The 25,961-nt window shown below is 36.2% G+C and overlaps 1 protein-coding gene across 3 annotated transcripts in view; it reads right to left on the bottom strand.

Moving 5' to 3' along the window:
- The window catches only part of PCDH11X (protocadherin 11 X-linked), a 470,689-nt gene that overhangs the window by 355,285 nt on the left and 89,443 nt on the right, over positions 1–25,961 (bottom strand). The window lies entirely within an intron of this gene.

Raw genomic sequence — 25,961 nt, 5'->3', positions numbered from 1 at the left:
CCCGCTAGATACGATAAATACTGGACAGCCGTCACCGTGTGCTCCATCCTTGCACATAACAACTTCAAGGATAAAGACAGAAATTGATTTCCACCTCTACGTCTGTGAGAGTAGAGTATGAGAGGGTTTCACAGTAAACCAGAGTTTCTGAGATCAGATATATTTAGTAGCAACAATGAACACGGGCCATGAAACCCCCTCTACTTTCAAATCTTATGCAATCTGTTCAAGAATTGAATACTCATACTTTGCAATTCTTCTTTAAAAAATGCAAGGTCTATTGTTAGTATTCAATCCAGCCATGAATAGACTTGCATTAAATTGTTTTGAGTGACTTGAACTTCTGTGATTTATCTGAGTTTGAGGAAAAAAAAAAAAAGTGATGGATAAAGTCAACAGCTTTGATCTTTATTTTACAAGTAAGGAGCTTAAAAAAAAATCATAATATAATCCAAAATGATGGTACCAAATAAATCAGAAATCATTTCTAGTCTACTGCTTTATCATATCAAGCATCATTACATAGATAAAAATATAACCTCACATCAAAAAAAAGATGGGAAAAAAAAAACCCTACAGGCATTGTAACTACAAGGACTTATTCAATAGCCTTGCCTTTAATAATAGCACTCATTAGCATAAATATTATTATTAATGACCTTTTCTCTTTGTCTTCTATAGTAGCCGATGAATAAAATATCATGTAAAATAGCTTTACTATGTAAAACATAGTAAACTTCTGCTTGCTCCCTTTTTGTCACTTCTTCTCCTGTCTGCTTCATTTACATGCTTTGTCTGCGTGTTTATCTGCTTTTTGATTCACTTAGTATGCAATGTATGACAAACCATGTTGCCAGGATATTAAATTTTGTCTTTTTTTTTTTGGTAAGGAAGTGGACCATATGCATTGTGGAAGGAGCAAGAGAGTGTTGAAGGGAGGAAAGCAGCACAGTTGCCATTCTTTTATTAACAGTCCGCAGCACGTTACTTCCAGAGCGTCTGTCAGTCTTTCTTGAAAATTTCTTGAATTATAACAAAAAAAATTCTGGGAAGCAAGGCCAGCCTTCACATTTATTCAGAAACACAAGACGACACAAACTGACTGCAAGTCCCAGCATGGCTAAAGGCATCTTTACAATCTGCAGTTGGACATTACAGGCGTTACTGTCCTCAAAAAGAAGAGATGAGAATTAATAAGAAAAACAATGTTATTTGTTTCTTTAAGAAGTCAAGCAATAAGCAGTGAAAGAGTCCACAGGTCCCCTTCTCCTCAGATAACTTTTTTTGCCTTTCCTGAAGTATTTGCAAAGCCAGAGAAGACCATAATTTAATTTAATTCAATGAAATGGAGGCATATCTGCAGGAGAAAACATAGTTAGGTGAGATGAGCTGTCAGAACAAATAAATTACTACATTCGCACCCAAAACCTACAGTTTTCGCTTTTCAAAAAATTACCACAAACAGCAGCTAAAGATACTTCAAATACAATTGCTTTTAAGAAGTGTATTTTTACAGAGTAACAGTGTCAAATGTTGTCTATCAAAATTGACAATAGAAACAAGACTATTTTTCTACACACAACATCATCATTTCTAAACCAAGTTTCTTTATTCTTTTTTTTCCTTTTCAAGTTCTTGGAATACAGATGCAAACAAAATTAGTAAAAATTCCATAAGCAGCCTGTTTGCCAAACTCTCAAACTGAACTACATTAATCAAAAGTAAATGATTTTACATCTAGTTTATAACGAACTCACTTTGCACATTTAGCAAATCCCTCCATGACCATATAAACATTAGTACTTATGCACTGATCCAGTGGACAAATTACACTTTACCCTGGACACATTGGTGTCCCAAATTGCAGGGGAAAATTAGGCTGTAAGTGATCAAGTACTGCCAATTTATTTAATTTAATTGCTAACAATGAGAAAATCCTCTCACACTAATGAGAAAAATTCTAAAGCAGAAATACACCTCTGCTCATTCACAGGAAGAAGAAGAAAAAAAAAGTAAACCCCATAGAGTTTGATAGATATTAGAGTTATTTCTGTGATCCTCTTATCTCTTAGCCTGCAGACGGATGGACCATTTAATGAAAGCCAACAGTACCTTCATATTAAAGCCACAAAGAATGAGCAACGTCTTAACAAGAGAACAGCTAAAATACCTCAGAAGTGCTCTGATCATCTCATTTGTTGTTTCCAACCACAGACTTATAGACTGCCTCAATTTTATCAAAATAGGCTCTCCACTACTTAAATGTATTTCTTCATTAATCAATTTATTGAGATGTAGTTACTAGTTAACACACATAAAATCATTACCATATAAGCATAATGCATAGCTTTTGTACTGAAAGCTACTGTGCTATTCAGCATTCCATGATTTTTCTTAGGAATGCAAGCATTAAATAGCAGCACAAGATCACAACTACAGCACGTTGGCTATTTCTCCTTTCCTGCATTGCTAGGAATGCTTCTAACCCCGCACGACAGAAATTAGAGAAGACCACCTGCTTAGAGTCTCCTCTCATTTGGATATCGTTCAGAAGGCCAGACCCTGAACAGATTCCCACTGTTAAGAAAGGGCTTTTGTAATGCAAAATACAGGATTTGACTTGTTTTACACATTATAATGCACAAGCCTTAAGTTCCATGGAGATATGTCTGATGATGTTCCCGGCAGCTTCAAAGATTTTAAGTGTATCGCTTATCATTGTTTTTCAAATTGACAACAACTCTTTGCATGAATTGAAATGCTCATTGGCTTAAATTAATTTGCAATGAGTAACGCTCAGATAATCACCTGTAACTACATCTTCTTGTTCTGCCTGCAGCACTGTCTAATCTGCCCATTGCTTCTGTAACTTAACATATCTAGTAACTCAACAGTAACCATCACTTCTCACATCTTCTTCACTGTAGACTCTCCCGTTGATTGAGCTCATTATAGTCTACACAATGTTTCAGTATTCTGCCTTTCTCTTTTACTCTTACTCAAGACTCAAAACTGTCTCAAGTTCCCATATTTCTCCCTCCACGCACCATATACCATTTATTTGCACACACACTTCAATGACATCAGTTCTGAGCGCTTCTGATCTTAAGAATCACATGTTCCTTTTGCATAGTACACATAAATTCCTATGTGTTTTTTGGCAAATGCCAGAGGTGGTTTCATCTCATGCCCAGAGGTGAAAAGATCTGAGAATGTTAAATGCTTTTATTTGACTGATTTCTTCACATTTGGAGTTTTGGACGCAATATGCATTTTTAATTATGCACGACAGAAAAATACTTTCTCCTGCAATTGATACATACTCCAAAGTATCATTTCCCTCTCTTCTGAGTCTCTTGCTTTACATTAATTTATAGCTTGCTGAGCTGCATCTGTTAGCAACGCTTCAAATACTGGGATTAATTTCAAAATCTCTGTCAAGTCCACGTGCTATTTTAGTTGTAACAACTTAATGCATTTTACTAGTCCAGCAAACACAATCATTCACCAAGTCTCTGTAATACCTTTGGCTGTTGATCCACTATTAGTAAGAAAAAGAGTTCTGCAATACTTCTACGATTTACAGAATGAGAGGCAGAATAAGATGTTCAGAGTCATGATCACTAAGCTCTAAGAGAAGACAGAGTAGACTGTCAGGTACTGTGGTTGCCACTTGTTGGTCTTGGAATCCCAAACACCAGAAATGCCATAGAGGATGTGAAGTCACACTTTCTGGAGAAGTAACGTAGCTGGTCAAGAAATGCACTAAAAATTCGAACCTCTTCCAGCTACATTATATTGAAGATAACAGCGTGATAGACCAATGATACTAGTCGTGAATGATATTAGCATCACAGGGAAGATCTATACTGTGTTATATTTAGTTTTAATAAAATGACATAATTTCTAAGGAGAGGGAAAGTGTCACATTACTTCAAGGGAAATACATCCACAGTGCCATAACAAAGTCCCACTGTGAAAACACACTACGGAGTTGCAGCACTGAGGAAACGACATTTACAATGAAGAATTTCAGAGCATTCATTCTGTATTATTTTTTATTAATGCTCAAGATTATTCAAAAAAGAAAGGTCACGCTGATGACAATTCTTCCCACATCATAAGGAGAAGATAAGTGTGTGACTAGCACTAGGCCACTGGGTCACTATGTCTCAAAAAAAAAGGAAGGAATAAAATAGAGACTTCTTAAAGCTAGATCAAGAAATTAAATAATAGGAAAAGTGCAGGTGGAAGTAATCAAAACATGTGAAATTCTATAAGCTGGAAAACCACTGCTTGGGACATTTAAAGATATCTAAGTTCTGTAACAATTAGGAGTTAAAATTTGATTTTCTGACTAGATATCTGGATTCATGATACCCAATGGATTTCTATGTCATGGATTCAGGAGGACATTAAAATAGAAAGATTACATAATAAGTCGGTTAAAGTATTCCTACGTGCTAAAGGAGCAATGGCAGGTCACAGCATTTCAGATTAACTGGTAGTGATGAATTTTACTTAATACAGGTTCAAAACGTGTGTCACATTGCAAACCAATTCTTATAACACCTCCAAGGCTTCCTAACTAGCAGTTCCTTCATTCCTACACAGAGTAAGCAGGTGTAACTGGAGTTAACAAAACCAATGAATGAACAAAACCAATCGACTCCCTTACTTGTATTTTGTATACCTTAAATATCACCTGGATTGAAGGCTGTGTACACGCAGGGGCTTTGTGCGGTTCCTGGTTGGTAATAGGAGAGGAGAAAAGGAGGTACAGCAGTGGGTGGTGCTGCACCCCCCCCCACCTGACTGCACATGTGCACCCAAAGTGCTCACGTGGAGGTTATTTCTGGCAAAGGTCCGTTAAACTGCCAGTGATCCCAGAGCCCCCATTCCCAATTCAAGAACTTTCCCAAAGGAACTTCTGCGCATGCTCCAATTTGAGAACTTTCCACATACAGAAATAGCACACGGGCAGAAACAAACAGCTCTTCTACTAAAGACATCTCGAGGTGTCCACTCTTCTTTTCTCCTTTGTGAGTATGCAGTGCAAACAAGCACAGGACATTCACGTTTGGAAGCATTTAGGTGTTAATCTGAGACACAAGGGTAACCAAGCCAAGCAGACAAACATACGCTTCAGGTTAAGTATTCAAGAGGCTCTACAAGTGGGAATTCCAGTGCTGTGACAGCTCATTCCACTATATGTAGTTACATAGCATAAAAAATTCTTCTTAGTTTCATAAAGAAGTTGTTTTAACTATTTTCTTGCCGCAATTAAGTATCACTCCACTTGAAAGTTAAAATTCTTCTCTTCTTTGAGTGTTGCAGCGAGGTCGCTGCTGTCAGGCTAATCATCATAGTTTATCCATTAAGCATTCCCAGCCTTTGTCTGCCTCTGCCTTCTGATTACTGTCTGGTCAGTTAATTTCTACAGCTTTTCAACCGGCACTAATCAGGAATTAAAAGCTGCCATCAGCTTTGCTAGATACAGATTCCTACCCTTGGTTAGAATGGATTTTCAAAATAGGCAATTCTTGGCCTTTTCTGATTATCCACAGACAAGCTCATAATCCAGCCGCTAGTATTTAGGAAGTCAAGCAGTGAAATAAACAATGTTGATTATAATCTACTGTTCTTTTTTAAAATCAAGAAATAAAGCAAAAAAAAAACCTTCAGCATTCTAATCCTGAGACATCTGTTTTGGGGTTGTTTTTTTTCATTTTTAATTCAACAGGGGAATGGATTTCGATGAAGATAAAAGGAAGGGCAGGAATCCAATCAAAATAGTCCTTTTTAGATGACATATTTGTAACAGGCAGTAAATTTTATGTCTTAACAGTTTCCTTCGTGGCAAGCAAAGATATTTCAGTTGAGTTTACTATAATTAAGACAGTGATTAAACAGATTTTGCAGTTTTAAATGGGTAGATTTTGGGGGGAGTGAAGGAAAGAGACCTACTAGACAGACTAGATGGAAAAATCTCCTTTTTAGTTGTTTTTCCAGGTGAAGAAGCTCAGAGTAAGTCTTCTGACTAGCCTATAACATTCAAAAGAAAGATGAGAGTAATGGAAATTCTTTCATGATACCAATAACAAAGAGTATTTACAAGTTTGGATACGTTATCATCTTCAATAGTATTGCACAGGGAGTGAATCCCAGGGTGAGAGCTGAAGCCTTAAAGATACAGCCAGAGAACGAAACCAAAAGCCACAGAATTATAGATGTAGATGACCACTTGTGGAAAAACATCGAAAGCAACCTGGAAAGAAACTTGCTTCAGGGCATAATAAAAGCAATGACAAAAACAAGGTTGCGCCCATTATTTAATTGTGTTAATGAACCCATTCATTATGCTGTCAGAAACTTGCATTCCAAAGAGCATTAGCAATTTAGATTGCTAAAATCCAAAATTGACACAACAAGAAATTTCCTGTCTTGAAAGAGAGGAAATAAAAAGGAACCTGTTGTGCAACACTGACGAGCTCTTGTGTTAGGGGTCACACGCTCAGCTCCTCAAGTAACATAAGCCTGAAACAGAAAAAAACCCACTAGTTGTGCTGCTCCCTTATTTCACATTATGATATGAAGAATTCATCTCTCTGGCAGCCTGTATGGCTACATATGCAAGTGTTTTGTTTACTTTAAAGGGAAAGCATTAGCTTTTGTCAGGGTCAGCACTCCACTGTTTGTGCGTAGTCTGGTATTCCATCCTCAAAGCTTGAGAACTTGGATGCAACACAGTAAAAGCCAGAAGCAGTCAAGGCTAGAGAAAAACATCAGAAGCATAATTCTGACCATTACATTTCAGTTCGATGTCTACCAGAGATATCTGATGTAGAGTAAGGGTATAGAATTGTGAATCATCAGTACTCCGGTGGCCTTTAAATGCATCATATTCAGATATATTACCTATAGGGAGATAGAAAAAGAAATAAGGATGGGACAATGATGAAAATGGACTGAAAGAGTAGCAGAGGAGAGAAGAAGAGATATTCTGCTGGATAGCAAAATAAATTGTCAGAGAACTGGGAGAAGGATGAGTGGATGACCTAGTGAAGAAATCGTGACCCTACTGCAAAGGTTTTGAAGCTGCATTTTCACATCTGTAAAACAGCAGTTGTATCTGCAGATATTCAGTGAATAGAAGTAACTTAAGAGTGGCAGAATTTCAGTCAATTTTGCATTTCATTTTATCAACTAATTTATTGACATTTTAAACTGAAAATTTATTTAGCAGGATAGTTCCTTGCTGTTTGAAAAGAACATGCACTATTTTTAGTTCATATCTATGTCATGTGAATTTTGTGAAAAGCACTATATAGAACAAACATTAAAATCAGTAGTAGCACATATCTATAAACTCCCCTCAATGCTGGCAAATTGCCTACACATACTGAGTAGGTACAGACCACCAACGTAGTGCAAGATCCACCCTAAAATAAGAATGAGCGCAATGTAACTCAGAATGTTATTTCAAAACTTCACACATACAGCACAGCCATGCAACTTGTCTGGCTGATAAAAAGGAAAATGCTTCTGGTAGCCTGAAAGAGAATAAGACTGGCTTACATTAAATAAAATGATAGCCTGAAAAGTTTTACTGACAATCATAAATGCTTCAACAAAGGAGTACAAACTGTTCCCAGAACTACAAGTGGTTTTAAAATGATGATCACTGATAACTGACAGAAAGGAATAGAAAGCAGTAAAGGAATAAAAGGATAACAAGAAATATTTGAAATCACAGCCTGTATTTCCTTTTGTTCCCATGTGCTCTCAGACCACAAAAGGTGAATGTGATGTTGAACCCAAATGTATTGCTTTCTGTTTGGCCTCTGCTATGCACTCATTATTGCAGGAAGCTTAGCTTCACAGCAGAATACCAATGCTTTTCTACTGTCGCCCCTTGCCTCTTAGTGTTCCGTGAGGGCATGATTCTCCTCTTCCTTAACCTGATTTTACACCAGTAAATCCCTTTTGCTTTCGGTAGAACTTCTCTAGTAGCATAAACATAAGAATCAAACCATCTTTTTTGGGTCTGCCTACCAATAAAAAAATCACTTTTAAAATTGACATTCTTCCCTTGTCATTAATGTACATAAAGTATGCTACTTGGTAAATGGGAAAATATAAATCTGACTGATCTAGTGTATCAGACTTGACTAGAGTTCCAGAGAAACTGCCTCAAGTACAATGCATGCATCCCTATTTTATACACCATTGAATAGAACATCTACATATTGCCCTGGAACTCGCATACTGACATTAGTCATAGAATCATAGAATCATAGAATAGTTTGGGTTGGAAGGGACCTTAAAGATCATCCAGTTCCAACTCCCCTGCCATGGACAGGGACACCCCACTAAATCAGGCTGCCCAAGGCCCCATCCAACCTGGCCTTTCGAACATCTTCAGGGATGGGGCATTCTTGCGCTGTGGATACTTCTAATGTTCTGCTAATTGTTCTGTGCTCTAACGTGTTCTGGAGGAAAAACTCTATGTTCCCACCAAGTCAGAGAAGACCCACTAATGAAATTCAGTTAAAGGAATATAAGGTATTTTTGTCAATGTGACTCTCTTAAGCAAAACTTTGGAGGGTGAAGCACATGTATTTTTCAATAGAAAAGCTTTAATTAGTGTTTCGTTAAAATTACTCTGAGAAAGGACTAAAAGAATCAAAATACTCCATCAAGATTGTTGAAAGCATGGCCAACTGCATCGACAATAAGATAGCAACACTGTACTGATGTGCTTGAAAACCATCTGAAAGGTAAGTAAAGACAAGTGACAGTAAATCAAGTTCATTTCGCAGAATATTCCAGTTCTTTCCCACGTTGTACAGGACAGTAATTTTAATCAACGTCCAGCACTCATTTTTTCCGAGACCAATTTTAATAATGTTATCTGGTTCTAAGAATCCTGAATGTACACTACGAGGTGCATTTTAAAAAGCAGCAACTCAAAGCCTTGAGAGGGAAAATGATTGGTTTATTTTAAACAGGCCCATGCAGAAAAAAAAATGCAAATATCCCACATTTGCAGATATCGATTTCCAACCAGCCTGACGCACGACTATAATTGCTGTAACGGACCATTGTCTACAGCTTGTAAACTTGAATCACCGTACATCTCTTTTACTAGAAGATCCAAAAGTGTATCGATTCAAATGTCATCTCTTAAATCGAGATAATCTTTTTGAGATTTCAAACTTAATTTGTTGATTGCCTCTAAGTGACATGGGTTCAACTCTGTCATCAGATGAGTCAAACTGCCCTTGACAGTTTTGACACTTCAAATAGTTGGTTTTGAACTGACTGATTCACTGGCGATGGACTCATTATCTGTAGTGCTATGTGGAACTTGGACGACTTGATTCTGACCTAGGTAGTTTTCATCTGCTTCTGAGCAGTGGATTGCTGTGCACCCCTACTGACTTTCAAAGTAATTTTCACTTTTGTATTTCCTAATTGTATGCTTTTTATTTCCTATCAGTCTCCTTGTGGGGCTCCTTTGTGCTGCAGCCAGCGGGTGACACCCTGTACGTGATTCCCTAGAGAGAATCGTTGTCACTCCTAACAACTTACCCAGTGGCTGCCTTAGTGCTAAGTTTCACTCCCAACTGCTATTTAACGTCCTCCATCTCATGCTCCACAGAGAAAACCAATTATCATACAAACAAAGTAAAACAAAAGTACTAAGTGTCCGATTTAAGTTTATAAATCCAATCATGCACTCCAACACAGGATATACAGCTAAGGCTGGACTGCCGAGTGGTGCAAACTACGTAATTCATTCTTTCTTCCACCAGCTACTCTTTACAGAAGTCAGAAGCACTCGGTACACTTACTTGGTGCTAGTTAATTAACATAGTGGCAATATTCACCTTTCATAATCTGTGCTATTACCATGGTTCTACAAGCCGCGATTCTGCACTTCTTCGAACTGTTTGAGCTCTGCGGGTGACGCGCACAGCAAACCCCGGAATTATTCAATGTCTATGTGCATGATGGCCTTATTTGACCTTTTACTTGTTTGTAGCATTGCCTGCTTTTTAATCTTTAAGCTACTATATTTCCTGTGAGTTCCCAGGAGACCTCATCCTACATTCCACTGACAAAAAAAGCTTCTCCTTGTAGAAGTTTTCATTTAGTTTCTAACAATATATTTAACACTTTTTGAAGCATGACAGAAGTAGACAAGAAAGTGCCTTCAGGAAAACTCCAAGAGAACATACTTCTTATTATCCATTTTGCTCTTATAGAAGACCCTAAATCTCATTGGTCTTTCTTAAATATAAAATAGCAATACTGCAACTGTGCAGTTTATCATTCCTAAAGCTTTTTCAAAATACGTGTTTAAGCACAATGGGTCCTGTTCAGCACTCTTTACCCAGGACTTCCATCAAAGTCAGGCTTCCGTGGGAACTTAGCCTGAGGAAGGAATGCAGGGGAAGCCAAGGTGATTACTGCAATCCATTACTGTAGAAATACAAGAAAACCTAAAATTATTTTGTCTTCACATTCAAAAAAAGTTTTAAATGTATATTCTGCTGAGGCACTATGTTTTTAAGAAAATTCTTCAGCCAAGTTAGGAATAAAAATTAAAAAACAGTCTGAGCAATATTTTTAACTGAGGCACAGCAGTATAGCTGTACTGAGAAAGAACATTTTCAGTTAAAGCAGATTTAGAGTGCAGTCCACTGTTCTGAAGAGTGGTAGAAATAGATATCATTATCCCATACTACAGTTTATAACTCAGTCCTGTTACAGTCAATGTTTACAGATAAGAAAAGTTATTCTTTGTAAGCAATCTAATATGCTACATGCTTGACTGAAAATGCACTTTATTTCTATAAGCAAAAGCTTCACTCTGTAATTCACCTTCTCTATCACTCTTGCAGATGGTCATGTCATTTCTATTTTTTTCATCCACCTAATTTGAATTAGGTCATCGCAATGTGTGTTTGCCATATCTAAAATATGAAACCACACTGCATATTTCTGGCCACGAAGACAACTTGCAGGGGGGGAATCTGATTCCTGCTTTTGGAACAAACAGTGCCAGATAAGCAGTTTTAATCTTCTTCGTGTTGTGAACTGAACTCTATTCATTGTCTAAGCAGTGGTAATAGCCAGTGGTAACAGAAAAGCAGAGAGAGAATTTGCAACAGAATATATAGCGTCAGTATATATTTTGAGCATAATGATTTATGGTGCCAAGAAATTGTCCTGCATTTCTTTCTTTCTTTCTTGACTGCTGTATGACATACTTATTACACTCGTGCTTAATTAAGGATGCTTCAACAATCATTAAGGGAAAACACGTTCACAAAATACAGACAGCTAATCAAGAGGCAAAACAAAACTGATATGTAAACTACCTTCAAAGTCAGAAAATATATGGTGAATTTCTTTGCCCAATCAAGTTTTGATTAAATGACCTAGTTTGACACGAAAACTAGCAGTTGCTTTCTGGTTTTAGTAAGAACATTAAATTCCACTAGGTTATTTTTAACCTTGGTACAGAATACAATCACTTAACTTATTATTTTTCTGCCACCACTGGCTAAATCTCCAAGTACATTTTCTAGACAACAGATACTATGAGCAAATATGTTACTCATTTCTGAATGTAGCTGAATCACAGTGTTATGTTGGTATGTTTTGTTTTGTTGACATCATGCCAAGTTACACCTATGCTTATACAAGTTATATTACTATTAGCATTTTGAAACTTGTGGGAGGATTTCTAAGGACATAAATACAGGAGACAATACTTTTTTGCATACGAATGACAATATACTATGATGTTAGCTATCATGCTTCATCTTTAAGATATTGTATGTTAATGAACAAAGGCTCAAAATTTCCTAAGAATTTGGGCAAGGACCAACTGATGTAATCAGATATTGAGCATAGCTCCTATTTTGAAAAACATAGGGTGTCAAAGACTTAAATCAGGTTTCCTACCCCAGCAATAGTCCTGCAAGTACCATAAGGCCTCAGCTACAGTGCGCACTAAGAGGCTGAGGTCAGTACTCTTGAACAACTCCAGGGTATCTCTGTCTAGTCTGAATGAGAGTCATGGGGGAGGGAGAGGGGAATTTGCTCATTGTGTATGGCTGAAGTGTTCTGGTTTTTTTTGTTTTTTTTTTTTTTGCAGCTGACATAAAACTGTTCTGGAGATTTCTCACTTGAGTGGTTGTGACATATTTTGCTAGGTTGGCAGAATACAAAGCCAGTTTAAGAGACATCCCCACTTTTGTAATCACTGTGTAATGTCACTACACCGCTACTCACTTTGAATTAAAATAACCGTTCAACTGTGTTAATTTATGCTGGTGGATCATTTAAGTCCATCATTCCAATCATGCGTTCCCTCTGTTACGCTGAACACAGAGACAGAAACTCGTGGTAACCACTGTACAAGAAGATCAGCCATGATTTGATTTTTCCATTTCTCTTTAGGTACAGCTCCAATTGTGTTGCCTTTTCTGAATGCAATAAGAAGAATGGTTGTACATTTACATTTCTTTCTTTCTAGCTTAATCATGTTTTATGATCTAGAATAACAAAAAAGCTCCTTACATATGTGCGTATAAGGCAGGACCACCTTATCTTAACACATCTGCTGGAATGCCAAGCTATCCTTCACTTAACCCAAAGCATAACTGTAGGACTCTGGACTCTACTTTGGATATAAGGCTGGGTGAAGGACCAGGATCATGAGAGACAATGGAATCAGAATATGTCTTGCATTCATATTCACAGAGTTTGGTCTGAGTGTATCCGACATCACTAGGACGCAATCTCAAATGATCGCTGTGATAGTCTTGATTTTGTGTGACTATTTATACACCAATAGACAAAGAAAAAGCACTTTCCCCCCACCCTGCTTTTAGTTAAGCTTTTTAATTCTGTATATAACTGCAGTCTTCCTAGATTATAAAACCTCAAACTGAATTGTATAGATACTATTCGTGCTATCAGAACAGACATGGATGAATCTCATGAAGTGAAAACAAGGTTGAAGGCCTCTTCACCTGCCCTGGTGTACAGCCTGTAAATATGTCGATGGTACCTACGCATCATCTTTATTTTACAACCAAGCAGAGAAAACCAGAACTTAGATTAACATCACTCAGGTGACGCTGAGCCCTTTAAATCGTAATTATGAAAATTTGACAGGTACTATCTGACAATAAGTGAGAGTAAGACCAGAAATGATGGACTTCTCTGAACGAAGACTTAGACTTTTATCTGGCATCTATCAGAGTCAAATGGTGAAATTTTGCACCACTGCTTCAAATGCATTTCTATTCTGTAGGAATACAAAATACTGAGGAAACAGGAAGGTAAGCAGCTTCATATTCTGTCCTTCTTTGTTGCTATTTCATTCTAAATAATGACAGATTTCAATAAATACCAAGCCTAAGCATTTGTGTAGAAAAGGTAAATTTCATTTAATATATTTAAGCAGGATTTGAATGTGATTTATGATTATGACATCTCAAAATTCCATCCCTTTTTTTTGGAATGAATTTATCATAGGATCTTCAGGCCATAAATAAAACTCACCCTTACTTTCTCAGTCAGATGACTTTTTTCCCCCCTCTAGTCATCAAAGAAGCCCCAGCTGCCTCTGCCTAAGGCAAAAGGCTGTGATGCAGCAAACACCTTTCGCAGTTCCTTTGTCTTTGTTCTCAATGTAGAAATATGTATCATATTCAACATTTCTATACTTCAGTTATATTTTACATACTAAATAATTTGCTATATTTGTAGGTTTACATTATCTACAGTTTGAAGACGGAAAACAGTTTTTAACGTACATAATTTCTCAAATCATCATTTGTTTTGTTTTTTAACTACTTTTGTTAGAGCAGAAGCATGAAGCATCCAGGTGTACAAACACATCAATTAGTATGTAAGCCAGGAGTATTTTAGAAAAGTATTGGAAACATTTGCAGAATATGCTTTTGCATTGTACTAAACCTAGACTACTCAATTGCCTAGATAATCTATAAACTATTGAAGTGGATTTATTTCTTACGGCCTTCTATTTTGACTGATGTAAAACCAAAACTACATCCCATGAACTCCTTATCATGAGTATGAATGACAGCTAGGAGTTCAGGAGAAGGGTTCAGAAGCTTCTTGCCAGATATCAAAAAGATAGTCCATTTGATCTTGTTAGGAAGGTGAGGGAAATGAATAAAAATAATTAACCATAAATAAAAAATAATTAATCATTACTGAATTCATCAATGTCATAAACTTTTAAAGCTTAAAATTCCAGAAAATACCTGTTTGATTCGAATCTTTCATTGACCAATGAAGATAAGTGAAATGTTTATTATCTTCTTGATTAATAAATTGGAGCAATCATGAAATGGAAGTACACTTTTAATGTAATTTCATTGCTAAAAAATGTTATTACTGCTAAGCAGTTAATTTGCATGGGAAGTCCCAGAAATTCCCACTTTAAGGAAAAAGGGCTTGTATTCAGAAGCAGTTTCACGTTCTCTAGCTTGTCCTTTATCACGATTCATTCATAATGCCTTTAAGGATAGTACGACTTTAAACAGGCTCTTTCTAGTCCAAGCCAGGTTAGCCTAATCATTATTCAAACAAAACTTTAAAGAACTCAGAACTGCAGGATTCTCCAAGTTCTTGCTTTGTAGGTAGTTAAATGCAGAATGCTATAATATGGAAATGAGGGATTACAGATCTATCAGAAGCAGAATCTAAGCGAAGCAGCTCCTACTGTAACCAACGTCTTCGAGCTTTGTAAACTTCACTTATTAGCTGGGTGAAACCTCAGGAAGTACATAACAACAGGCAAGGGCGAAAAGGTTGTTAGCATGATATTTTAACTCCTCATATAGATTTCAATACAGTTTTTCATCCTATTTCCTTCCAGACAGGGGTAAAGCTGAGTATAACGAATATTAGTACAGCTGTACAAACAAGAAATAAAATCAGTCATATTTCCAAAGCTTATTACCTTTTATTTACAGGGAATTAAAGTCTTTTTTTGAATGCCTGTACAGGAAACATTCTGCGCAAAGATATCTTGCCCATTCTTCAGTTAGCACCACTGCTTCCAAGTCAAACAGAAACAGAGATCCACAAAATCTATCATCTAATGGAGCACCATTTACTCTATATGGCTAATCAAGAAGATTCTCTTTAGGTATAGTGAATCAGTACGTGTCTAATACAGTCTCAGACCCTTTCTAGGTTTTGCTCTTGGTTTCCCTCTTTAATGGGTCTGATCTGCAGGGAAAATTCTACTAGTCAACACCCATACCCATCAATCAATGTTGCTCTCTTTAAGAGGTTCCATCATACATTGAGTTTACAGGGTTTTTTTAACCATTGTACAACATTAAAGAAATCCTTAAGAGAATGTTTTAAAGATGTTTTATTTAGGGAGACTTTTTTTAAGAATGAGATTCCTATACAGTACACACTCTCAGTCTTCTGAAGTGGTTCATTATATTCATTGTGCTAAAAGGGCAATTTTTCTTAAACTGTGAATTGTTGAAGGATAATTACAGAATATTGCTTCAACTTAACAAAATCTTTTTGCTGGCCACCTAAGAATACCCAGTTTTCTGAAGTGATATAGTTCCTTTAAATAATGGATAACAAGTAAGGTTAGTCCCCACCACGTGGAACAAGTGGGTCATAATTCGCAATAGTAATTACTCTGAATTTTTTTTCAAGAAGCTTGCAGCATCCTTGATATGGAAACACGGCCAGTGGAGACTGAGGAGTATTAAACCACAACATCTGTTCTAAATGTAGTCAAACTAATACTGATGGTTTCCAAATGATGAGTTCCTAAGCCATCTGAACTAAGAAAATCTAAGTGTTTATCAGACTGCAGGGATTCACACTATTCCAAATTAACTGGCACTAGGTTCACTGTGAACAGGCTAGTTAACACAGATGATAAAAAATTCTTTTTTTCAATAAATTTTGGGATGAAACTGAACAGACAGTGCTACAAGTGAATGATCAACTAAGTTTGCCTACAATAATGCAGATAAGCAGATCACCTCCATAATTTCTGCTTCAAATTTCAGAATGAAACCACAGTTTAATGTAATAACTGGATGTCTAAACTGTACAGAACACTGATAAAATAACTTTAAAACAAATCAGTATGATATTAGCTAAAATAGTGACAGTTAATGGAGTCATCCTTAACTCCATCTGCCTCAACGACACCTGCACTCACAGTTAACCTCCCTGTCTCACGTTGGCTCACTTCTTAATGATAATCTAGTATGAGAACAGGATAAATGGAGTTATGCAAAGCTTTGTGTGTTGACCTTACTCCGCTTCTCCAGAAGCCAACGGTTAAAGTTCTGTAATGAAAGCAGAGTTAGCCTGCATAATTTTGAAAAGCCCATCTTAAGCATAGCATATACAGAAGTAAGAATTTCTGAAGCACAAGAATGACCTCATATTCTACCAGTGACACTCAGCAGTTTCAGCTCCTGAGCACATGCATTTTATTCTGAATTCACCATAAAATACGAGTACTCGTTCACTATTATAATTAAATTCCAGTGCTTTGAGTCACTAAAAGTAGGTGATAGAGTGAGCTAAAAGCTGGTAATGACTCTTGATTCCGAACTTCAACAATTTACTAAAATACTTCCACTACTACATCTTCACTTCTTGTTCGTAGTTCAGTACTTGAGATCATGTAAGGATGCTTGGTTTCATGTAAAGAACCAAACAAATAATTTCCTACAGAGCAATCTTTTGCCACTGAACAAAGAAATCAAATATAAGACTTCAAAACACAATGAAGGGCAGATGACTCAAAAATTATCTATAAAATTTTGTAGCTAAAATGAATACAGCCAGACAGGATGGAAGAAACTGGTAGCAGACTGCCACACTGACTGTAAGGCATATGAAGAAACACACACAGACACAAAAAAATAATCTAGAGAAGGGCAGTGGCAAAGATATCCCTGTAATTACCCAGTAATGAAAGAAAACTGGGCATAATGAAAATGAACCTCCATTAATATGATTTTCCAAAAGATCTTTTCTTTTTTTGTATTAAATTTCAAGTCATACATCAAAGCAAGTGAGAACTCAACTATCTGGTTTGCTGCTAAGGAGCTGCAGATTGCTCTGAATGAAGAAAATTGTGTGGGACTGCACTGCGTTTTTAAAGGTTAGCAAGACACCTTATGCTCTGATATTGTTTGTTCTCATTTCATAGGGCCTCTTCTCTTGAGGTTTCATCTCCTTGTAGCTTTCTTACAGTGCAAAGCTGTGAACAAATATAATGCAATACTATGTATAGCATCACAAAGACATCTTTATAGAATATAATTCTACATCTTCATTATTATACTTTTTTCTTGGCTTTCTATTTATACAATAAAAGGCATGGTATTTCTCCAAACTAGAATAAAGCAAATGAGATGAAGCATCAAAAAATAACTGTACCTTTGATTTTCCATTAAAATAAATTCAAGATGTGGTCTTGAAGAAATAAAAATCAGCCAAATAATAAACAGTAGTAATAGTTCTTTTTTAAGGTTTAACAAAGTGCAGCCATCAGAAGTAATCTTTTGTCAAATTATCTTAATAGAAACTAGATTAAAAAATAGTTTGGGTTGGGGTTTTTTCTGCTCCTTAAATTTTGCATGTATCCAGACTACCAAGGAAGACTTAGGTTTGAAAACTCTGCAGCCTAAAAATGTATCCCAGTCTGAGTGCAGCTCTGTGATACCACTCGAACATATGTAAACCCTGACATGATGGATTTATGCTGATAATACAGTACAGCTTTCGGATGCTAATTAGACTAAAGAAATCCTTCCGGACATCACCATAAATGCGTTAATTAATATCATATGGGATGGCAGTTTATTAGATTTGGGATATCTATCTCCAGCAACAGTAAAAGAGCTATAGGCTATTTTGATAAAAGACAGAATTCTACTATAGTGGAGTTTAATTTTAGTTTTCCTGCATCATTAGTTTGTTTTCACTCGCACAGCACTTTTTCCTAAAGAAAGGATAAAGTAAAAACTGCTTAACACATCAAAATACCTGGACTTTATCAAAACTATTACAAAGCAACAAGTTCCTTCTGCTTCAAAAATTTCTGTGATATTTTAGGCATTTCTAAATTTAATATGGATAAAATCCTCCCTGTCAATGTGTCCACTTCCCATCTTCATATCACCCAATATATACTTCCACTCCTACACTTCTGCATAAAGATGCAACTTTGCTGCTCAGTTTTCCAAAGGTTTCTGGGAAGAAGAAATAGGCAACTGAGTACTACATTCTTCATTTACATCCATCTCAGAATTATTATACTGACAAATTATCATTCTTAGTCCAATTTTTCCAAAAGCAGTCCTGGCGGCATAATCCAAAATGAACTCTTTAAAACCCTTAGTCTTTTAAAAACTCGTTTTAGTCTTTTGTAGTAGTACTTACGTGGCAAAATATCTACTGTTTTCTGAAAACAAGTTCTCTGGTAGACTGCTGCTCCCAAAATGTTTTGCTGCATGTTACGAAGTAGCAGTACAGGAATACAGCTCAAGAAGACACTGACTCTGACTTCTCTCCCAACATGACTTGAACTTTATCTTGTAATGATGTGCTGCCAAAGAGACTTACTAAACTGACCAATGCTTCATTGACTGAGCTCAACAGTGACTACTGGCAGAAAAGCAAAGTGAATGGCATTTCCTCCAAAGGTTAAATGCAATCAAAGGAAAGGAAAACACGCATGCTGACACCTGTGAACTTTGCAAACAAGAAAGTGATTACACTATCTACACAGCCTGAAGACAACATTCTCACCTTCTTCCCAGGCATGGGTTTTTTTTTGGATTATTGGAACGGACCAGGATTCACTGCAGATTGTCTGCTGGCAATATGGAGGCATGTGTTGATATACTAAATAACTTATCTCCAAAATCCTTGTTCTTTATTTCTCTGTAAATATACTGGTGATAAATTATATGCCCAAATAAACAAGCAGAACAAATACACTTGAAACTTCATCAGCTTATGGCAAAGAGTAAAGGAGGTGAATCAGACAGATGGAAATACATGTACAAAAATGACATAATGAAGACAAATTACTTCAAGGGTAAGAACTATGACTGTTACAGCATATAGAATGTTTATTCTACAAAAAAAAAAAAAAAGGAAATATAAGAGAGCTTTATTTCTTTCTACACAGTAAAATTTACTCATAGTTCGAAGAACTTCCAACACCACACGTGGAATAAGCACCCGAACATCAGAGTCAATGAAAGTCAAAATATCTGACTACAATACTTCCACTCACTTCGAAAACTCCTCTTTGCATTATCTATCATTTAATTCCCTCAGCCCTTTCTAAGGGAGAGTACATATGTCTATAACACTGAAGGTCAAAGCTTCAGTATTGTGAGCCCTAGTTTTTAAAATTATTGTTGTATTAGGTTTCAGAAATCACCTTACTCAGCTTTAGCTATCTAAAAGCTTAGTGCTCATATAGTTTCCTCCTACATTACATGGAGCAAAGATAGTTACAGAGAGTGACTCATTCCAGCTTATGCTAGGTATTTGAGACAGCTACAGCAGATGATTTTCTAGGTGTGCCTCTTCCTTCACCTCCTCCAGAAGAAATGAATTCCAATATAAATCCTTCATAAAAAATAGTTCTGTTATCTTTACAGTCATTCAAAAGCAAAACTATTACCACTTGGAAGAAATCATTGAGATTGTGATGTCTGTCTTCCACACCGAGCATTACACAATACAAAGTGAATTATAAAGCTGTATGTGCTCTACTTATTCTCCTTCCCCAAGCTTGTGCTTCAGCCCACTGACAGTTGAGTATCGAGGCTTGAGAAAACATAGATACTGATCCAGCTTGTCAGCCAATCTGTTCTAGACTTGCAAAAGAAAATTAAGCAACCCAAAAATAGTAAGAAGAAAAGTAAAACATTGCCTCATCGGTTTCCATTTCATTCCAGCATTTCTCCTACTAAAGCATATACAAAATGCTCACTTTTATTGGTCTAAGGGATTAGGTAGGATCATTGCCTCAGTGATATCATACCTTGCCCCGAAGATGGCCCATCTGCTTTGCATAAACACCATGGAGTACAACCAGTGTAGCTGTGAATTAGAATTCCATTTATCCACAACAACACTCCAAACAGTAGGGCTATGAAATTCAGTTGTCTTTGATTTCCTCTGTCATTTACTTAGCAAAGAAGGGGTATTTCATTTCTACCCATTTCTGGATATCCTCCCAAAATGTTACTACAACATGTCCTATTGATTCACTTTTCCTTCTCACTATGCTGTTCTGGTTATAGCTGGTGTAGTGCTGACCTGTCAGGGTTTACAGTTTGCATTTGTCTCTAATTCAACAGTTACTGGTTGATTTAGTTGTTACCATTTAAGCGGGATCAAACAGTCTCTCCTTTTCAAAAACAAAATTGCTACCAAGCTTTTCTGGCCTTTTTCCCTTATCTTCTAATCTTCAGCCACGGTATGGCTACGGCAAAAACAAATTACAAGGAAGAAACTCCATACAAAACCTACAGCCACACACAATTCATGGAATGGAAACAGCGTAAGACAACCTTCCGCAATCCATTCACTGGTGAATTCCCACCACAGAACATATTTTTGATCAGCAGTGGAACATCCTCTTCCAGCTTCTCACTCCTTGTCCTGAATAACACCCTCAGCAAAGTCAGTACCAAGTGTGTTGCATTGCCAGATAAAACCAGAAATAAACAGAAACTAATAAACAACTAACCACAGACTAACCACCCTCTTCTATATTAAAAAAAAAAATAAAACCAAAAAAAAAAACCACCCCAAACAAACACATATATAAGACAGTCATGAACTATTATATGAAATTGGCATGTGGAAACTTTTGGTTGATTGTACCCCATCTGATTCCTTCACCCCTGGAACCTAGTACTTCCTAGGACTATAAATTAGAAGAGACGAGTCAGGTATTTTTTCCTCTACAAATAGTTCACAAAACAAATATTTACACTTAAATCAGTTCAAATACTATAGAACTCCTTCGGAAGAACAGGTTAAACATATTTACCCATAAGGTTGGGACATCTAGCAGTAAATTCCCATTTATAAATATAATATTCTGTATTTGAATGTGAAAGAACTGAGTCTAATTTTTAAATTATATTTCGAATCAGATGAGAAGAAACTGAATTCAAGGTTCATATTTTAGCACACAGAGTAATAAACGAAATAACCCCATTAAACATAGTTCTACATTCTTGACTTTCAGTCTTTAAACCTGCCTGATGAAAAATAAAGAATAAGTGGCATTTTTCATCAGGATTTTATCTTGATAAAAAGTCCTTTCTGCTGATACATTCGATATTCATTATGTTCCTGTAACAGCCTCTGCATCTCAAATGTTATCAAACCCTGGCAGAATCTTTTCATCTTAATAATACAAAAGCAGACTTTGTGTTCTCAACCTTATTTTGTTCAGATTACCAATAGGAAAGGTTTGATTGACATCGGAAAAGGAAAAACAGTTGTGATTAAATCTGAGAGGTTTTATTTGGGATGGTTTCACAAGGAGAAAAGGTTATCTATCTCTTATGACATATGACAGACGTTTTCTGGCCATTATTTTTTTATACAGACCACTAGACTATTATTTTCAGGAAGAAGTGTAGGTAGCCTTCAAGTAAGTCCTGTATTTGTAGCTTTGATGAATAGCTTCAGTTTATCAAGCAGCCAGATTCTGACTTTCACTTCATTTTCAAAGGGGACAAGAGTGAACAAGTTATTCAGGGCCCCAAAACAAAACTGACATGTTTGACATTCCCCAAACCAACCACCAAGGACTTCATCAAAAGGCTAAAGCAGCACTTGCCTCCTACTGTTCTAATTTTATTTCCACGTGGTGACCACCATCATTATACCTAACTTTTGGAAGATAATGACTCATTCGTCCCTATACAAATTTTCCACGTTCTTTTTTTCCCTGTTACAGAACAGATAAATGACAATGAGTTGCACCTATTGAAAAGTTTTTAATTATTATATTGCCATATATATGCCATAAATATTATTATTATTATATATATTTCCCCATATTACTGCAAACTATGCTCTGGGTTTGCGTATTTCTCAGAAATAACTTTAGTATAAACACATACAATGTACAGTACAGACAAGTATCACTCATATGAAATAATCAATACTTGCATAAGGCTTCTGCTGCAGCTGATGTTTTTATTTTGCCCTTTATATTAATATAATATTTAAAATAGTTCATTGGTCTCTCTTAATGCAATTTTCCCTTCTTTTGTTCTTAAATGCTAATTCTGAATCATTTTGACGCAGGAGTAAAAGTGAGGGGAGTAAGTGTTAAAGACTGACATAAATCAAAACTCGCCAAATTGCCTTACAGGTCGCAGAACAAGACACAAAGAACTGTCATATAAAATGTTTTTGTTACCAAAATCCACCAGTTGTACTGAGCGAGGCTATACCTCATTCTATTGATATAAAGCCCACTAAATTATCTTGGATGTCCACTGAAGAAAATCTCCCCTAAGGATCTTCAGATACTATGAAGTGCTGCATAGATTCCTCCATTCATCTATCTCCATCCATGTTATCACCTTCTTTTCATCTGGTATAGAACCTATCCCACTTGGACTAACGTAGCCACAGAAATTTAAAGAGGACATAAATCAGCTTTAGATTTATTCTTTCCCTTGCTTTTCCCTGACCAGCTCCTCAACAGATTCCAGTGCTCCAAATCTTCCAGCCTTGAGTTTTAGCATCTTCTCTTTCCTTCATTTTATATACTGGGATACAGTTTACAAACACAGTTAAGGAACAAAATTCAATTTGAATTATATTGAAATGGAACACGTAACAAAGTATGTCCTGTAAGTATCGGCACGAAATATATTTCAGAGTTTTTGATGAAAATACTTTACTCTTTCATAAGAAATTTTGGACAGTGATTTTGGAGTTTCAATGCAAAGAAATAAGAGCAAAATAGCATATTAAAATGCAATATTTTTTCCTTAATTTCAATAAGTGACAAAAGAGATGGCTGAAAAACAAGGAGTTAGAGATAGCTATTCAGACGCAGAAGCATAAAAAATTATCTACAGTCACAAAAAAGGCATCAACAATGTGAACCATATCCTGCAAAAAAATCATCAAAAATATTTGGTTTAGTCAGCTTTATATGTTTTCCTACTTAAATATAAATCAAATGTCTAATAACATTTTAAAATTTAATACTTTTCTCACCATTTAAAATATAAATACACCTACTCCTAAAGGGATTTAATGTAGAAGCATAGAATCACTAAGTTGGAAAAGACCTTTGAGATCATCAATCCAACTAAATCATATCCCTGAGTGCTTCATCTGCCCGTCTTTCAAACATCTCCAGGGATGGGGACTCAACCACCTCCCAGGGCAGCCACAGCCAGTGCCTGAGAACCCTTTTGGTGAAGAAATCTTTCCTAGTATCCAATCCAAACCTCCCCTGGTGCAATAAAGGGAAGCATTTTGACACAGAACATGCTAACTTTCTTTTGTAGTCTCTACTTCGCCGCTGAGTAAGTACAAACCCTTAAAACTTCCAATGTGTATAAATGGATTGTGCGTGTTGATTCTGCCTCTGACATGTGTACAGGTTTCACTACAGTAGTGAGAGCCCTCTGAAAACAAAGCTCCAAAAGGGGCTTTGTTTTTTTTTTCCATGATAAAAGTCTAGATTCTCCCATCTATCTCAAGAAGAATGTTCTCCACAAGTAAGATTATCACAGTTCATTCTGTGAAATTCCACAGTTATCATATCTTCATGTGAATTTACTAAAGCTTAGCCTTAGCTGCTCTTGAACAGCAGCCAAGCATTCAATTTGTTCTATTTCATTTTACTCATTTATATGCATCTTGCTACCATCTGGAATCATAAAAACAAACAGTTCAAGCAGGTAATGAGTTAAAAAGGGGCAATGAAATAATGAAATACTCCTTCCCAATGCCCCCACCCCATTTACTCTGTTTCTTTCCTATCCATTTCAGAACTCATGTTGTCATTTCCTAATTCCAAAAAGACTTTCTGTAAGAGGATTGTCAGGACAGATGTGGGAACCCTCATACAACTAAGCATGTGCTCTTACTCATGTTCAGTGTTTCAAAGCCAAACTACTGTAACTAATAAATCAAGTCTGGTAGCTGAAAGTGAACAGATAATTGCACTACTGTGTATCTTGCACACAGGAAACATTAAAAAAATATTTTCCTCTCTAATTACATTTTTGTTTTAATTTCTATAACAGCATTATTCTGTCATTTCTCTCTGCTTTTAATATCCAGCCTTCATGGTAAGGTTCTGGAAAGGTTTGATTCTCATTACTTTGCGAGTAAAACTATCATAACTATGCCAACTTATTAGTGTTTTCACTGGTTTCCACTAGAAGGAATCCAAATGAAAACTCCCAACATATACATTAAAGATGAATTCAAAAGTTGATGTATTGTACACGTAAGCAGAAAGCAGAAAATAATTATTTGAAAAGTAATAGAAAATTACATTCTGTTTGTGTTTATATCTATGTACAGGCTTTTACAGCCCCATAATCTATAAAATAAGTGTTTAAAAAGTAATTACTTAGTGAAAAGAATAACGATCCACAAAGAAGCTACCACCTTACTTTAATGAGCCTAATGGCACATAGTTCTGAAAAGTATTAGATATCTGTATTTGGAAGAGTAGCTTACTGCTATTTTGAGGGAGTAAAACAGGATTTTTTTAATAGGATTTCTGGTAAATCCATTGTTTCCACTCAATTCTAAAAAATACTATAGATCAAGCTGACTCAGCATGAACTGCAGAACAGTGAATACGACAGCACTGATCACTGCCGCTAATAACAATATCAGACATACCTTCACAAGTGTCACAGCTCTTAGTTTTAGCTCTCACTGAGTTCTAAGTTGAGCATGAGTTGGAAGAAACATTTCTTCTATAAATTGTACCTGGTTTGGCTTCTAACTTTGAAATCAATAGCAATCAAAATCTCAGCAGGGTTTAAAAGTTACTGTCTCCCTTTTGCTAAGCTTGAGAACATAACCCAATGGTTTTTTTCCACTCCTGAAGTTTTGTTTACAGATATACTTATTCAAAATTGAAAAGCACTTTCCCAGCTTCAGTTTGATTCATTCTGTCTACTACAGACAGCTTCCTGTTAACCCCTAAAACCAGATGCTTTTGAAAACATAAGATAGAAAGCAGAAAATGCTTATGCTTTTCTAGCATATAATTCTAAATATGTATACTCGTATGCTTACGTAATTGCAAGAACTAGGTACTTGCTTTTGAGTATTTTGTAATATATTTCAAGAAACAAAACACAACAAAGCAAGAGGACAGTTCATTGTTATATAAAATCTATAATTTTATCTCAGGTAACCTTAAAAAAGGTAAATAATACCATAAACTTTTTATACCATCCTTAAGAATTTCAATAGTCCCATCCAGTTACCATATGTTTTTCAAGTCTAAGTTGCATTTCTTTCTCACTTCCAGTTCAAAGCGCGTTGGTTTGCAAAGGCAGGGAACAAAATTTCTAACAATCAATAAGAATCTGCCACCGACACAACAAGAGATCTCACCTTACAGACACAAGAAACCTGATACCGATCAGACTGTGCAAACCAGATATGAATCCATATGACTTTGCAAACCAGATACGACCCCATATCCACGTATTCACATACATTCAAAGTTAGCAGGCAATACTCTGCTACTTTTATCCACGATAAATCCACGCTAGCACAAGTAAGAAAGTATGTCAGAATGTGCCAAAACATGACTCAAAAACTACATTGGCAAAGATGTCCAATGCGGCACTTTAGATTGC

The sequence above is a fragment of the Cuculus canorus genome, chromosome 10 (assembly GCF_017976375.1).
Source record: "Cuculus canorus isolate bCucCan1 chromosome 10, bCucCan1.pri, whole genome shotgun sequence".
NCBI classification, from domain to species: domain Eukaryota; kingdom Metazoa; phylum Chordata; class Aves; order Cuculiformes; family Cuculidae; genus Cuculus; species Cuculus canorus.
This window is presented reverse-complemented; position numbering and strand designations above follow the sequence as displayed.